The sequence below is a fragment of the Crotalus tigris genome, unplaced genomic scaffold (assembly GCF_016545835.1).
Source record: "Crotalus tigris isolate CLP2741 ecotype Arizona unplaced genomic scaffold, ASM1654583v1 scf7180000024375.2447938, whole genome shotgun sequence".
NCBI classification, from domain to species: Eukaryota; Metazoa; Chordata; class Lepidosauria; order Squamata; family Viperidae; genus Crotalus; species Crotalus tigris.
Window position 1 is genome coordinate 984,923 of NW_024100545.1, and position 16,908 is coordinate 1,001,830.

General features: G+C 34.2%; 1 protein-coding gene across 10 annotated transcripts in view; it reads left to right on the plus strand.

The window, feature by feature from the left end:
• CADPS2 (calcium dependent secretion activator 2) overlaps positions 1 to 16,908 on the plus strand; it is a 387,552-nt gene that overhangs the window by 342,116 nt on the left and 28,528 nt on the right. The window lies entirely within an intron of this gene.

Here is a 16,908-nt window from a genome sequence, read left to right on the forward strand (position 1 = left end):
TTATGTAGCCAAATACATAAACTAGAAGGGCTTCAAATTAGGAAAATGTCATTTTTATATTATAAAACATATTTATACAATTTTAAATAGTAAAGCTTTTTTCCTACCTCTAGGTTGAACTATTATTTGCAAACCTGTGTTTCCTGTTTTCTGACCCAGCTTTTCTTTTTCTAGTCCTGTTTTATTTCAAGTTCCAATTCATAGAGTCGAAGTTCTGGGTACATTAGATATTGTAAGATGCCATTTTGAAAACTTTTTTTTATCAATGATGGTATGCCATTTTGTCAAACTCCATGTTCAATCATGCAGATCAATCTATTGTTTCTTCAGTGTAAAACTATGTTGGCCTCATTGTTATTTTGAGATGGTACAATCAGTCCTTTTAGGATATCAAGCTCTGTGGCCCATGGCACTGGCCACCTCTTCAAATGGATCAGATATATGTTGAACAAAATCTCAGGCTGGAGTCAAAGGTCAGAGTAGCTCCATGATCAAAGCTGGTAGAAGTCAAGCTTTAGGTTTGCATTGAAAGTAAAGGCAGCTGAAAGCAACTATATGTTGTTCTTAGCATTTGTTCTGCTTAGTTACAAGATCCACCTGTTTTATACTGCGCTTACTTTCACCCTGATAACAGTTAGGGCTGGAAGGAATGACTGGTCCAAGGTTACCCAGTTGGCTTCCATGCCTAAGAGGAAATTAGAATCTGCATCTCCTTGTTCATTGTCTAGTACCAAAAACACTACACAACATTTGCTTTCTGAAAGCAGCAACATCAAGTGTGGTGAGGGGAAGCGGAGTCCAAGATCTAGGTCACTTTCCAAGAAAAGGAAGCAGGAATTTGTTTCTCCTGGAAATGGGGCGGGGGGGGTCATAAAAAGTTTGCTTATCGGCTTTCTTTGATAAGGGTTGGTACACTATGACCTGCACTGGATGTTTATGTTGTTGTTGTTATTAGCTGCGAAGTCATGTCCAACCCATCGTGACCCCATGGACAATGTTCCTCCAGGCCTTCCTGTCCTCTACCATCTTCTGGAGTCCATTTAAGCTCACACCTACTGCTTCAGTGACTCCATCCAGCCACCTCATTCTCTGTCGTCCCCTTCTTTTATTGCCCTCAATTTTTCCCAGCATCAGGCTCTTCTCCAGTGAGTCCTTCCTTCTCATTAGGTAGCCAAAGTACTTGAGTTTCAACTTCAGGATCTGGCCTTCTAAAAAGCAGTCAAGGTTGATCTCCTCTAGGATTGACTGGTTTGGTTGCCTTGCAGCCCAGGGGACTCGCAGGAGTCTTCTCCAGCACCATAGTTCAAAGGCCTCGATTCTTTTGCGCTCAGCCTTTCTTATGGTCCAACTTTCACAGCCATACATTGCAACTGGGAAAACCATGGCCTTGACTATACATACTTTTGTTGGTAGGGTGATTTTCTGCTTTTTAGTATGCTGTAGCAAGTTATTAACTGTGTCTCCTGATCCTAGCTTAAAACCTTAACTACTACATTGTATTGCCCAGCTATGATATAATTAGTTAGGATATAACAATGATTCTACAATGCTTCAGAATTTCAGGGACATTCTACTCCACTGCTTTATATATACAGGGTCCAGAAAAGAGCAGTCCTTAAGTATCACTTGTATCAAATTCTTCTTTGTGGGCATTGGGAAATTAAAAGCAGCAAATAATAGTTACATGAGGAAAGAGGAAAAAATATTCTCTGCAAAATATATTGCAGAGAAATGCAGCAATGGATCAAATGAAGAGAGAATTTGAAAAAACCTATGTATATAGTACTTCACAATTCAGATTGGATTGAGGGGTACTTGGTGCTCTCTGAGCTTGGTTGTTTTCTTGCAGATGTTTCATTACCAAAAGTAGGTAACATCATGTGCTAGTAAGATATGCGATTTGCTCTCAATTTATATTCTAGTGATTTACCCTGTCAGTGTTGGTGGGAGTGGTCTTAAGGTTCTTTGGTTGGGCTGTTTACTGTTAACTTGTTTGGCAGTTCCTTGAGTGGGGTATTGTTTATTTGGTTGTTGGTCTGATGTCAATCTTGGTGGTTAATCCGTGCTAACCTGGATGTTGATTGCTGATGGGAAAGTGTTTTGATCTTTTTGTTTCCTTTTTGGTTTGGGTGTCTCTTTTGAATAATATGTAGATGTTATTTATGTCTATGTCTATTGATGACAGTTTTATACTCTGTAGCTCAGCTATCAGATTCTGTAAAGAGTTCATACATCATTTCGTCACAGTCATGTGCACACACATGAATGTGATCTTTTTATGTTGGGTCATGTGGTCATATTATGTAAGGTCAGTGCAAATATGCTGTATATGGTTGGGATCCAACAATTCTTTTTGAATAAGAAGTTGCCCTAATCAGGATTTGAACAGCATCAGTGGAAAAGGATAGACAACCATTTCTTGTCACTCTAGTAAGTGCATATTTTTAACTTTTGTGTTTAAGAATACAATTTACAATATTAATTTGGAGCAAAGCATTAATATATTTTCCAAATCAGTCCTTAATTAACTATTTTAATTTGTCTTTTTTAAAACATAGTTTAGCAAATAATACTCTTCATGACTTACTGTTTCATCAAAACTGTACATATTTATTTAACATTTATTTATTGACATTTAGGCTTATCTTGGAGGCAATCAATAGGCATTCATTTATGTTGAGAGTAGCATCTATATCCATTTCTGTCTTAATAGCACTCCTGTCAGTTTTCTCATAAAGGACTAGTAATAGTTTGTTCGCTCTGTGGGGATGTAGGAATTATTAACTTGATACGCATCCAGAAATTTGTAACTTTCTTTTGGAGATTTAATTCTCCTGGATTATGGCTAGATTGTAAATGAACATAAATGAACAGGAATGATTGATGCTTCTGTCTGTGTCTTGATCTTACTGTGAAATAATCATTTCTGTTCACTGTCTTGCAGAATTGCACTGACTCTTTGGCTCATTGAGAAAATGAAATAAGTAGGTTTATTATATAAATTTCATACCAACAATGCTAAGTTTGGGACATAATTTTGGCAATCAGAGCAGAGAAACTCTCTTATTTTTCACCTTCAAAAGGGTCTTAGAACTTCCGAGGCCTGCTATGGCAAGTTTGTACATAATATGAAAACATCTGAGAGAACAGTTTCAATTATTGTCACCTGAGAATCTGGATATTTAGAAACTGCTTGTTCAATGATCTGTTTCCTTGACTTTTATCTATTATACCTTTTATCTAATCTCAAGGTCTGTACCATGTCAATTATTTCTTGCATACTTAAGCAAGTTGATAAACAAGTTTGGGACGTCCTTTTCAAGAAAGCCAATAATTTAAGGATTTTTCTTGAATACCACCTTTTATGGTATAAAAGCATTACTGAATGTTCTAAAATAATAAATCAATCCACAAAATAAATGCATTGAGCTTGTGATAAGTTTTACATATCTTTCCTAGCCTTTCTTTTCCTCTTATTTCTTTATCAAAGACACAGCATAGCCCTAATAGAAAAATGGGTTTCTAATCTGGAACAGATGCAAGTCATGATTTTTATTTCTTTATAAACAAGGAATATTGTTAGATTTCATGAAAATAGAAGAAATTTTAGGTGCTATCTATTTAATTGAAAATGCAAATTCTTTTTATTTTGTCTCCCTAGTGAATGCAAGTTACTGTCTATGTGTATGTATGTATCTACGTATGTGTATGTTAAACAAAGAACTAAAATGTCTTGAAAGTTTTAAGAGGAGGAAAAATGGTCTGAAGAGAAAACAAAATCAAGAAAACCTGTATTATATTTCTTTTTTAAAAAAGATTTTTATTGATTTTTTTCATACATTCAATAGCATTTGTTCAATAAACGTGCTGTCTGAGTTTACATTCACTAGTACATATTTAATTCCTAATCTTTTATTCTTTCTTCTAGCCATCGATAAAATAAGTCCCAAGTTTGATAATATTTCATTTTTTCTTTTTCTTTCAGCCTAAGAGTCAATCTATCCATCTCTGCACATTCTAGTATATTTTTAATTATTTCTTCATCTGATGGTATTTCTTCATTTTTCCAATACTGCGCGAATATAATTCATGCCGCTGTTGTAACATGCAGAATCAAATATATGCTTTGTTTATCAGTCCTTTCTGGCATTATACCTAATAAAAAAAGTTCAGGTTTAAAATCTATGTATTCTCCCAACATCTTTTCTAGCCAGGCATGTATTTTTTTCCAATAACTCTTTGGTTTGGCACATGTCCACCAAACATGGTAATACGTACCTGACTTATGTTTGCATTTCCAACATCTATCTGACATGTTTTTATACATTTTTGCTAATCTTGCTGGTGGCAAGTGCCATCGATAAAACATTTTATATAAGTTTTCTTTATAAGAAGTTGACATTGTCAGTTTATAATTTCTTTCCCACAAATGTTGCCATTTTTCTAATAAAACATTTTATATAAGTTTTCTTTATAAGAAGTTGACATTGTCAGTTTATAATTTCTTTCCCACAAATGTTGCCATTTTTCTAATAAAACATTTTATATAAGTTTTCTTTATAAGAAGTTGACATTGTCAGTTTATAATTTCTTTCCCACAAATGTTGCCATTTTTCTAATTCTAATTCTAATTTTGTATCCAAAAAAATTTGCCCATCTTAACATTGTTTCTTTAACTTGTTCGCTTTCCATTTTCAAATTTAATAAAAAATTATAAATTTTCTTAATTGGGTTAATAATATCTTATCAACAAAGTTTGCTCCTTGTAAAATCCATACAGTTTAACATCTTTATCATATCTAACCTGCATTTGTAAATGTGCCCACCATGATAGATTGATACCCTGATTTTCCATTTCTTGTTTAGATTTTAAATTCCCTTCAGAATTTAAAATATCTCTATGTCTGGATTTTTCTGAAAATTAACTAAATTTGGATGTACAAATGTATAGTTCATATACTCTGCTTAAAAGAAAAAAGAAAAATCCAAACTATGATAACATTAACTAATCATGTTTCCTTTTGAAATGGTTTTTCTTAAGATGAGAAGTAATATTTGCATATATGATAATATTTTCCATGACAAATCCTTCACATTTAAAATATAATATAGCAGAAAGACCAGTTAATCAGTTTGTTTCAAATCATTCACACCAGCTCAAGTATGTGTCTTATGCTTCAACTCTTTTTGATGATCTGGATGCTCACAATGGTATACATTTGGTAAGGAAACTATTTCACATTTGGGTAAACCATTAAGATAATAATTAAATCAATTTACTCAGCATCTTAACTGAGTACCTTCGCTAATTGACTAATTGATGTTTTAGTCAATTGTTATTCAGGCGGAGGAACAGAATTTGACCACTCTAGTAGAAATGTCTGAATGTTAACCTGACAAATGGTCAGGTAAAAAAAAATCAAATTCAACTTTGCCTGACGTGTTCAACAAAATGGGTGTAATAAAGTGAGAAAAATATCCCTGTAAAAAAACAGCCCAGAAGAAACTATCTTCCAAGATCAGATGTGATGAGCAAAATGAATATTTGATATCTGCCTACCAATAACACTGAAGCCAGAAACTTAAAGCAGGCAGTGTTAAATTACAGAAATTCATGAAATTATCTAGCCACTGTAAAACCTAAGCAAAGTCTACTGTTCCAATTATTATTTTTCTCATTATTTCAACTAATTAAGATTTTTACATGCTATATATTTGGACTCATTCTATAGCCACATTCTTATAGCAGCTTGAATCTATTTAAATGACTACAAAATAGCTTATATTCAAAGAAGTGTCAGTGACTTTGCTGAATAATTCTGAGGAAAAAAACATTTTGTATTCTAGTTTAATGAAATATGAAGTAGCTGTTTTGTGTGCTAAGGTAATTGTTTAACGCGTATATTTGAGCATTGGGAATCTTCTTCATTAAAAAAAAAAAAAGCAACATGCCCTTTTCTTATATTGTTAACATTCAGTAAAAAGGTTCAGTATGTCCTTCTGTATTTAAATCTGTTGCTTGCAGGGCCAGAGGAAAGCTGTATAGAAAAGACCCCCCTCCCCTCACCACTGAATGGGAAGGGACGGTCCACACCTGCAGGATTAGGTGAAGCCACAGGAAGTAAGAGCCCCAGAAGCAATATATAATTAACCAGAAATTTTCTGCCTCTCTCTTTGTAAATACTGTTCATCTCATCAGGTTAACAAGTGATTAACCTCGAGAAAGGATCTACTGCTGTTAATTTCCTTGTTTTAAACTCTTCTCTTTCTTTTTTTCCTCTTGCTAGTGCACTTGGTTATCTGTGTTACCTATCAAATCATATCCCTGTTACAAAATTTCATTTCCTTGTATTCTATTCGTGCTTCACAGTTTTTTACATTTAGGTCTGTACAGTGTTGGCAGGTGGGTATGATCAATCTGAAAGCAATGACTCCTTCCATGAACACCAAATTCCACCAAAAACAAGCAAACAAAAAGCTGTAGCCTGCTCTTGAAATCTGGCATTTATTTATCAGATGTTTACCAAGCAAAATGGTACTTTCCATTTTGGATAGCATAACACTGGTCCCTAATCTTTTAAAAATATCATGCAAATGTTGATTCTTTTAGGGTACAAAAATGCCCTTGGGCTAATATTATAACAGTGTTACCCATTAATACTGTTGAGCATTTGTGACAAATTAAGTTAGATATTTTTAGCAATCAAATCTATTGGGTTCACACAACTCCCAAAATTTCTAGTCAATGCTGCTAATAATATATGCGCTGTCTTAAGCCGCATAAACAGTTGTACAGTTTATTATTATGAAGTTGCATAAAATGTCTAGAATATAAAAGTCAGGAAAGTAAGATGCTCCTCTGGTGCTGACTCAGTTCAGTCCGGTTAGATCTTTGCCCTGAGCTTCTGCTCAGTGTCTTGGGATGATGGCTGATCCTGATGCCAATAGATGTCTTTATATCAGTTTGCTTCCAGTGTCACTAGTCACAGTGTCCTGCTAACTTAGCCAATGTGACTCACATACAGAACTGCAGAGTTGAAGAAACCTTTTAGCTCATCAGGACCAATCCCCTTCCCCACTTAGTAGAGTTAATAAACGTTTATCATTATCATTGTATTCAAAAGAAGTGAAATATCTTAATTATATATTAGATTCTTTTAAACATTCTTAAGAATATGACAAAGTTTCAGTCCATACAGTCCTTGGGGAATATGCCAAATTTGGTTCATGCATAGCAGATACATTTATTTGTTGGTGTTAAGACTCACATTGTAAAGAATTTCAAGTGTGTGGAATGACACTTTGAAAAAGCAGCTTTAGGAACATAAAATTTGGAACAGAGAAACAGCAGGACGTGAGCTTAATCCTCTTCCCATCCTTTGCTTTCCACTACAAGCCTCTTTCTCCTACTCCAAACTATTTCCTGTAGGATTCCAAATGTGCATTCCACATCTTTAGAACTTTACAAGAGAAAATTATTTATTGTATTCAATAAGATTCTTATGAGAATGAAATATGGCAAAATTCAAAAGAAGATATTAGAATTATAAACATGTTCAGCTAGAAACAGCCATTCCCAAATGATAACTGATTTACTATTTCATATCAAAAAGTATGAACTGGAGGATTTGACAAAACAATGTTTTGTTTATGTTAGCCAGAATGTAAGGATAATGTCTGGTCCAGGATAATGTTAGTTTATATTACCACAGTTATATTACCACAGTTGTCATTTTCAGAAGTAATATATTAAACTGGAAACATGAGAAGAAACCCATGATCTAATTCCAGCATCCTGTACCCACTCTAGTCAGCTACTTATATATAGGACACACAGAGGCAGGACAACACAAGCCTGTACATTTTCAATAAGGATCATTTGAAGCATGTTGCCTTTCATGATGTTTCCAACCCCCTCTTTGCACATGCACCAGTAGTAGAGTGCCCAGGTCTAAGCTGAAGTAAGCTTGTTTCTGTAATATTAAATTTTGTTTAAACTAGATTTTAATATTGGACCCAATTATTTGCCTACTTATTTAATACAGTGCATTTCATTTATACATTTATAATTCCTTTTATACAGCTACCAAATTCATAAGTGTGATTCTGTGGGGGTAATATCAAATTAAAACAGCAAACAGGATGTTAAATGGAAAAAATCCTAAAAGCAAATTGTGCCTGATCCCACTCGTATATCTGCCTAAGAATTTTTCAAAGGCTTCCAACATTCTGACTCAGGGCCCAAGAAAAGAATCAGGACTTTCAAATGGCCATTCAGGTCTCCATGAAGATAGAGAAGAAATATTTCCTTCCAGGTCCCATCAGACATTTATTAAAAGAAGGGACCAAGGAGATACCCACCTGTTCAGATCTTGTGAGACAGGCTAAAATAATAAGGGATCAAAAATCCTACAGTAACTCAACACTGTACAATGTAAGACTTTATAGATGACAACCAACCTTGAATGATATCCAGAAACCTATTAGTAGCCAGTGTGCACATAGCATTGAGATCACTGAGGTCATGTCAGCATGCCAAGTGCGTAAGTCTCCACGAGGCCTCAGGCCATAAGCAGCTTCAGGAAGAAGATGTCATGTGGCCAGCAACTGCTTCATGAAAGGCCAGGGCAGGTGCACCTCATTAGCAGTAGTGGGAAGGAGACAGTGAAGGTCAGCTGGGGCAGCAGGGACAGTGGGCTGCAGGGCAGCCAAAAAGGCAGAGATGGGAGTAAATAGGCGGGTGAGGAGTCATAGTACACTCAGTGGTCATAAATGCAGGCAAGCTAACAAGCACCCAAATTTTGATCATGTGATTTTGATCATGTGATCACAGGGGCCCTTCAATGACTATAACTTTGAGGACCAGGCATAAATACCATTCCTTTAACTCTGTTATAACTTTGGTCACTGAATGAATGGAGGTTAAATGAGGATAATCTGTATAGATAGTTCTCTACCTCTGCCCTGGGGTCACAACTGGTACAACTGAAATCCAGGTGGCCATATTTTGAAGAGAGGAATTGTACCCAACCAGATCTGGGTGAAACATGCCAGATTAGCCATCTCATCCAAGGTGAGAATGAAGAAATCCATACTACGGATTGACTTGGCATTCAGGAATATGATCAGTGACAAGGCATTGGGGCAAAGTCCAAGAGACTAGAATGCAGTACGGTCACTTTCTTTAAAATGTTCTCATGACACTTTTGAATATTGGACATCTAACTGTTCTTTTGTTGTCCATATTTTGCTCAGTAGTTTAAAAATATATTATTTTACAGTAAAATAACTAATTTCCCTCCAAATATATTTATTATCAGTGAGATTTTTAAGCACTACAGTTGTTTGATTTTCAGCATTTTACAAAGAATGTTATACATATCCATAGAACAATAATACAAAAATGATTAAAATATTCATAATAAATATTTTTCATCTCAAACTGTAGCCCCCATATGTTGGACATCATCTACAATTTACAACATAAGAAATGTAATACCTATGATGGAAAATTGGCAGAACACATCTGTGATCATCTGGCAATTGGAAAACATACCGTAAATGCCGGCATATAAGACGACTTCCGCGAGTGCTGAAATCGGCGCCAAAGACGGGGGTCGTCTTATACGCCGAGTCGTCTTATACGCCGGAAATACTGGTAGTTTCCGGTGTATAAGACGACGTTCTAGGAATGCGGCCCGGCTATAAAGACGGGGGTCGTCTTATACACCGGGTCGCCTTGTACGCCGGCATTTACGGTAATAAAAATTCCTTAATCTATCAAAATATAGATTTCAGCTTAGAAACTGTTAATTGAAATTTAAAAATGCTAGGGAATTCCTGGAAACTCAAAATTCTGACAAATCATCCATCAATTGACACATATAGAAAAAAATTCATTAGAATTCCATTTAAAATATATAGAGTAAGCAAAAGTCAAGGAAAGAAAGAAAAGTCCAGAAACATATCCTCCCCAACAGCCATAAGCAGAAATTAGGTATACAATGTGAAAAGAACAATACAGTAATTGAACTATCAAAGAAGAAACTATAACTCAACCAAAACTAACAGGACAAGCTATTATGAGTAAAAATCCAACACATTTCACTCTCCCATACACTGATGGTGTTACCTGGACTGGGAGAAAAACTTCTGCAGGAAAAGAACCAAGCACAGAATGCCAAACACCAAGACCAAATCAACAGGGAACTCATATCTACTAGCAGCAACTTGGTCTTGACTGAGTTCAGCTTTAACCTGTTTCTTCCCATCCAGATCTTGACATCCTCCAGATACTGAGATCAGATTTTAACTGTGTTGCAAGGGCAACCTTCTTTGGTAATGTATAACTGAGCTTCATCAGTCCTATAGAATACAGAATAATAGAGTTGGAAGAGACCTTGGAGGTCTTCTGGTCCACCCCTCTGCTGAAGCAGGAGATTCTATACCATTCCAGAAAATGGCTGTCCACTCTCTTCTTAAAAATCTTCAGTGATGGAACATCCACAACTTATGAAAGCAAATCATTCCACTGATTAATTGTTCTCACTGTCAGGAAATTCCTCCTAACTTCTAGGTTGCTTTTCTCTTCCAACTATTTCTTCTTGTCCTGCCCTCAGGTACTTTGGAGAATAGGTTGTCTCCTTGTTCTTTGTGACAGCCCCTCAGATATTGAAAGACTACTATCATGTCACCCCTCATCCTTCTCTTCATTAGGTTAGACTTCAGATGTTGAAAACCACGTAGGAGAGGATCAACCACTGCACCATTCACATATCAGAGGCCATGAAATTGACCTCTCTTCTGTGACGACCAACTAAATTGATAGGCAAAGGAGGATTATTGTTCGTTAGCCTGGCTAAAACGGTTTATTAAAATTTACCTTGCATGTCTCAACTATTTTAAATTAACAGGATATATTTTTACTTAAAGATTTTAAGTAATTGTTCATTAATTTTTTTATATCTTAATTAGGTAATATAGTTTCATTAGCTTTAACTAGAGGCTTTGCCATTATAAATTCTTTGAAGCATCAGTAGTGTATATTCAGACGTGTATAGATACCAACTAAAACTATTTAAAAGAAAAAATATCTTTTTTTTTCCAACAAATTTATCAGAGATAATTACCCTGTATACAGGGCAGGGAAGAAAAAGTATAAAGTGTTTTAAAGAACTGTATTTCTAATTGGTAAATGTCACCAGCTGTTGCATCTATCTTACTTGTGTATATTCTTCTAATAATTAGAGTCTCGTGCCACAAGCTACATGAAAATATATTCACTAGGTGTGAAATTCCCATATGTCACAAATTAGGTAAACAGCTCCAAGAAAAAGGAGGAAAAACTGCTAATAGGAATTTTTCCCTCAAGAATTGACTATTTTCAGGATGTTTTAAAAACTTGAAAACAGATTTCCATGAAGACAGTAAGTTGTGATTTGTTGTGAAAATTATTTTTCAGCATAACATTAATTCACAAATGTTTCTAGTAGGGAGCAATATTGCAACATTACATCTTAATTTTTAACTTAATTATCTGGTACAGAGTGTAAAAGTGGTATTGTCCTTCCTCATATAATTATAATGCACACCTCTGGTGCTGAAATTTATTTCGAAAGAAAATACCTAATGCTCCTGATTCCCACAAAGAAACTAATCAGTTTGCTAAGTCAGAATGTTCCACTCATGTTCCAATGAATTTTGTGCTCTGCCAGTGACAAACCAGCAAGGCAGAAGTGAAAGAGGAACAATATTAAATTTAATTGTTATACCTCATGCTATCTTTGCTTTCTGTAGAAGAAAAATAATCTCACAACAGAATGAATGGGAAGGAAAGAGGACATGGAAGCTGCTTGAAGATATAGCTATGGACATGCGAAATGAATATGTCACAGAATGTCACTATAATGTAGGGAGTTATACTAATGGGAACTGTGATATGAACCTTGGGGAAAGAACCTGTAGATGAGAAAAAATGCATGTAAGAAAACAAATATTCCAAAAATGATTTGGAAGTGCATTAAAAGTGCTAAATAAGGAGCGTCCAGCAGAATGAGTGGAATCAAAAATAAACGCTGAATGAAGCTAAAGTGAGGGAATACTGGAGGGAATAAACTGAAGATTTGTATTGAATGATAATGAAATTGAAATGTTAATATGTTACAATTGGATCCAAAGCAAAAATAACACAACAATGCTGATGTGTTATCTGATGATGCTTCCTTAAAGAAAGTGTATGTTTTTCTGAGCTCCTGAACTAGCTGCTCAGTCTCATGAAAATACACATTTGAGTGAAGAAGCCAGTGACAGCATGCCCACACTCACCCTGAAGCATCTCGTTTTACTCTGTCAGAGTAAGAATATATGCTGTCCCCTTGATGTTTAATGTTACTTAAATATAAATAATGTGATTATGATAGAAGTGTAGCACCTGGGACATGACTGTAGATACACTTTTGTGTGTGGACAATGACAATGGGACTTCAAATGATTTATAATACTGTACACATTAGACAGATTCAATATAATGGAATATCTGTTGCTCAGGGTTGAACTGTTGGAGTTCTTGATGTTTTCTGAGCTTAGTTATTATAGACATTTCATTATTAAACTAGATAACAAAAATTGTAAATGAATTACCCTAACTGGTTAATGAAATGTCTGCAAATAAACAACTATGCTTGGGGAGCACAAAAAAAACTTCACATTAGACAGATTATATGTTGCAACAAGGATCAGTCTAAAGATTAAAATACCAGAGCCCAAAATAGTTGTGTTTGACAGGAAAAATAAGAGTGAATGATATCAGGTAAGACACCAGTGGCAAAAAAACTAGAACAGTTAAGTGAATTTCTGTTTCCTAGTTAAGATGTTTATTAAAGGTGGTGAGATGGATGAAAAACTATTAAGTAGGCCAAATGCTGAAGAGATCTGTTGCATTGACTAAAAGGTGAAAGAAGCAAAAGAGCTGTATTTAGGATTTTGTTCCTGTTTATTATTATAAGAAAGTATGAATTGGGTATGTCAGGAAAAGCAAACAAATTGAATGGTGTGGGAATGAAGTACTTAAAAAGTATACATGTTAAGAAAAGATAGGATCAAGATCATATGAGAGCTGTATGAATGTGAAAAAAATGCAAAAGTGAGTTATACGTATGAAAGAAGTACATTAAAGAGGTTTTGTCATGTGGAGAGAATGAATGAGGATGAATTGCAAAACAAGTATATGAAGGAAGAGTGAATGTGTCAAGAGGAAGATTGTAAAAGTTGTTGGGTAGAATTGATGAGATCTTCAAAAAGAGACAAGTGAGAACTTTAAAAAAATAACGGTAATATGTGAAACAGTTATCATAGTTCAAATGTTTTCAGGATGGGAACGAACTAGATAAATCATAGATAACTGCTGATGGGGAATCATTTTTTGTAATATATTTTATTATTTTTTAAAACATAAATCACTTAATAATTGGTGAATAGTGTGTTGTCTGGGTTACATTTGTAAAACAATCACTAACAATTGATTTCTATAATCCATAATCCACATAATAGTTTTAGTTGATTTCTTCTTTTCCCAAAATATTCTCTTTTGCAAACATTGAGTTAATACAATTCTTATTGTTTTGATAGATAACAATTAAATATGTAATTTTTCCCAATAGTTCTAAAAATAATCACATCAATATAATATTTTTTTTCTATCCAATCATTCTGATTGCCTTATCATAGATCCTGTTACAGTCTTTATTTTAATTTGTTTCTCCCACCAAATTCTAGATATTCTTACTGATTAAGATTTTCTCAAAAATTAATTACATTTAAGAATTTAACTCTATTTTTCCATATGAACCATCTCACACTTTTACATTTCTTAAAAAAATAGATAAAACAGTAGAAAAAAAGATAAAAAAGCAAGAGTAAAGAAGCATAAGAAAATAACATACTACTTAAAATATATATCCCTCCTAAGCTAATATGTATTTATTTCCTAAATTTCTTGTTCTTTTTAACCATAATTAAAAATATGTTTAATCTTTAAACATTCCATTTAATACATCTAGTCATCTAGACCTTTAACTCTTATTCAAAATATTTTTATCCATTATAATTTTCTTAAATTCAATCACATTTAAATATCTAAAACATTTCCTCTATCTAAGTCATTTCAACTTTTTTATATTACTCATATCAAGAAAGAACAAAAAAGGGAAAAAAGCATACTATGTTATATTTAGGGAATTCATCCCTCTTAGAGATATATATTCCAAAACCTTTCTATTTCTTTAACCATATTCAAACAAATGTTTCTTTTTTAAGTATTCACTCTGGTAAGTCCCATCATCTATTTTCTTAGTTTCCACTTTAGTGTTTTTCTTTTGCCCAGTGTCTTTCTTAATCAATGTATTTTGCTGAATCAAATTTTTTTTTCATATGTTCGTGAATGTTGCTGTAGATATAAAAAGTAGATCAGGAGAAGTGTCTTTGTACTGGACTTCTGTCTTTCCTTGCTTGTTGAAAACTTTTTTCTTTTTCTTTCTCTCCGCTTCTGTTTTCATTTCCTTTCTCTCCAATATTCCTGACATCTCTACACTCCATTTTATCCGGTCTGTTTTCTTGTCCTCAGATTTATTTTGTAGTCTTAAGGCATAAGTTATTTTTTCCAATTCTTGTGAATTTTTTTCCACTAGGATTAAATCATGTTTCCTTGTTTTGTTAAGTTCCGTCTTTAAACCTCTATTCTCAATTCTATATCCATTTATCTGTTTTATCTTCTCCTTCTCTGTTGTTGTTTTCTGTGAATTTTTTTGTTGTAGAGTTAATTTGAAAATAGATTGATTTATATTTTCAAAGTTGTTTTGGATTTCTTTGTGGTTTAAAATCATTGTTGTTTGAATTAGTTGCGGTATACTATATATCTCCTCCTGTGGTGTATTTATGTTTTCTTGATATGTTCTTTCTACATGTCTCTGATCCATGATAGTCAAGGATTTGAGTTTTCCTCTTCCTTTCTTTTCTCTGTAAATAACTTTAAGTTCCAGTTAGACAGATATTTATAATCCAAATAGTTCACAAAAGATTTTTTTCTAAAATTTATAATTCTCTCTTTGTTTACAACCCAGATTATTGTCTTTTTTTCACAGCTGTTCTTTGTTGTTAAAGCTTTGAAGGTCACAGACATAGCTTAGCTTTTCCCAGATTTTGCCAAGTCTTATATTAAAGTCATAGCTGTCATAGTCTTCATCTGCCACTAGGTGTTGGCAACTATTTGTTTTTCAATTTTCAAAATGATCAATTATCTTTGAAATGAGAGTCTTAACCATTAAAACAATTTTAGATTTATCCAAATTTAAATTTTAAGTTTCAGGTTTTATATTTATTTCACTTCCATATATTTTGATCCTCCATAAAAAGATTAATTCACCACTTCTGTTAGTATAAGGGTGGGGTGGAAATCTCCCTCCTTCCCTTTCGGAGGTATTTTGCTTCTTGGGGATCTTTTCCAGGAAATTAAATGTAAAATAGAAAAGAGAAGATCAAATTCCTCACCCAGTTTCAAGCATGTTGTTCACAATAGTGCTGGTTAGTGTTTTTGGACTTCGGTTGCAAGTAGCTTGGGCTGGTCAATTCAATACGGCCAGCATTTCTCCTGTCGAGAAGGCTTTCTCCAAGTTGAATGGAATGGTTGCTGCCATTTCAGAATCGCTGGAGCACCCTTCTTTCTTTGTCGCCTCTCTGGGGCAACTTAGACCCATTTAGGGTCCCCAGGCCAAGCGAAATTAGCCGCAGGGGTGCGGAGAATCCGCAAACCCGCAACCGGTTGCTACCGCACAAAACTGAAGTCTGGGGAATCATTTTTATTAACAGACTATTTATAAACTAAACTGGGATTGTTCCAGAATTGCATGAGATAATTTACAATGAGTTTATATTATAAACAAAACTCTTTTGAAGGTGCTCTTCTGATACTTTAAGGATTCTACTTTTCTTAAATATAAGGGTATTGTTTTATTGCTTCTCTGCAAGTTCTTTTGATTTCTCACTTTGTTAAAAAGGGGCTTGTTTTATTAACAGTTATTATCTCTAACCTTACATGGGAAAATTGTCTTCACTTTTAGCTAGCTAAACAAGCTTTGTGGCTATTTCTTGTGACTCTTCTCTTATGTGTCCGGTTTCCTACTTAGTTAATTGTATAAAATAAAGAGACAGGGAGTTAACAGTTGCTCTCTTCTGTTCTTTATATTCTGTCTGAGATCTATGAGCTATGTGCCTCTTTCTGGAAGTCTTTAAATCTGTTGTCCATCACATAGGTGTACTATCAGGCTCTATCTCTGATGAACAGTACTTTCAAACATTCTGACAAACCTCAGCTTTCATTTTCTCCCAAATAGCAACTTTAAAAAAAAAAAACTATTAGCCCCATGTCTCTTTTCAAACCTTCTCATCATCATCTTTCCTCCTCCAAAATATCAGCGGTCTTTGTACAGTTTAGGATCTACATGAGGATGAGCTTCCATGCCTGAAACATCTTCTATGGTCATATTGGAAGCAATGATAATTTGCAAGGAAGAAAGCTATGGATAAGTTTAGCGAATGGTGGTGTTGTAGATTAGGTTTAGCTAAAAAAATTTGTTTTTCCTGATCTTTTCTGATCTTCATTTCTATGATTTACTAGATTTTACTCCTTTTCTGCACTCAAAAGAACAGCACGATGAGTATGTATTTATTAAGTGGGGAAAGAATTAGAAGGCAGATGGTGAAGACAAAACTGACAACATCCCAGACTACTCTACAGTGATTAGGAAAGCTAAAAACATGATTACTTTATGACAGATTGTGTCATTCTATAGTGTACATTGTTTAATGACCAGAGCAGAGAACGGTTGGGTAATTTTTGTAATGTAAACACAATTA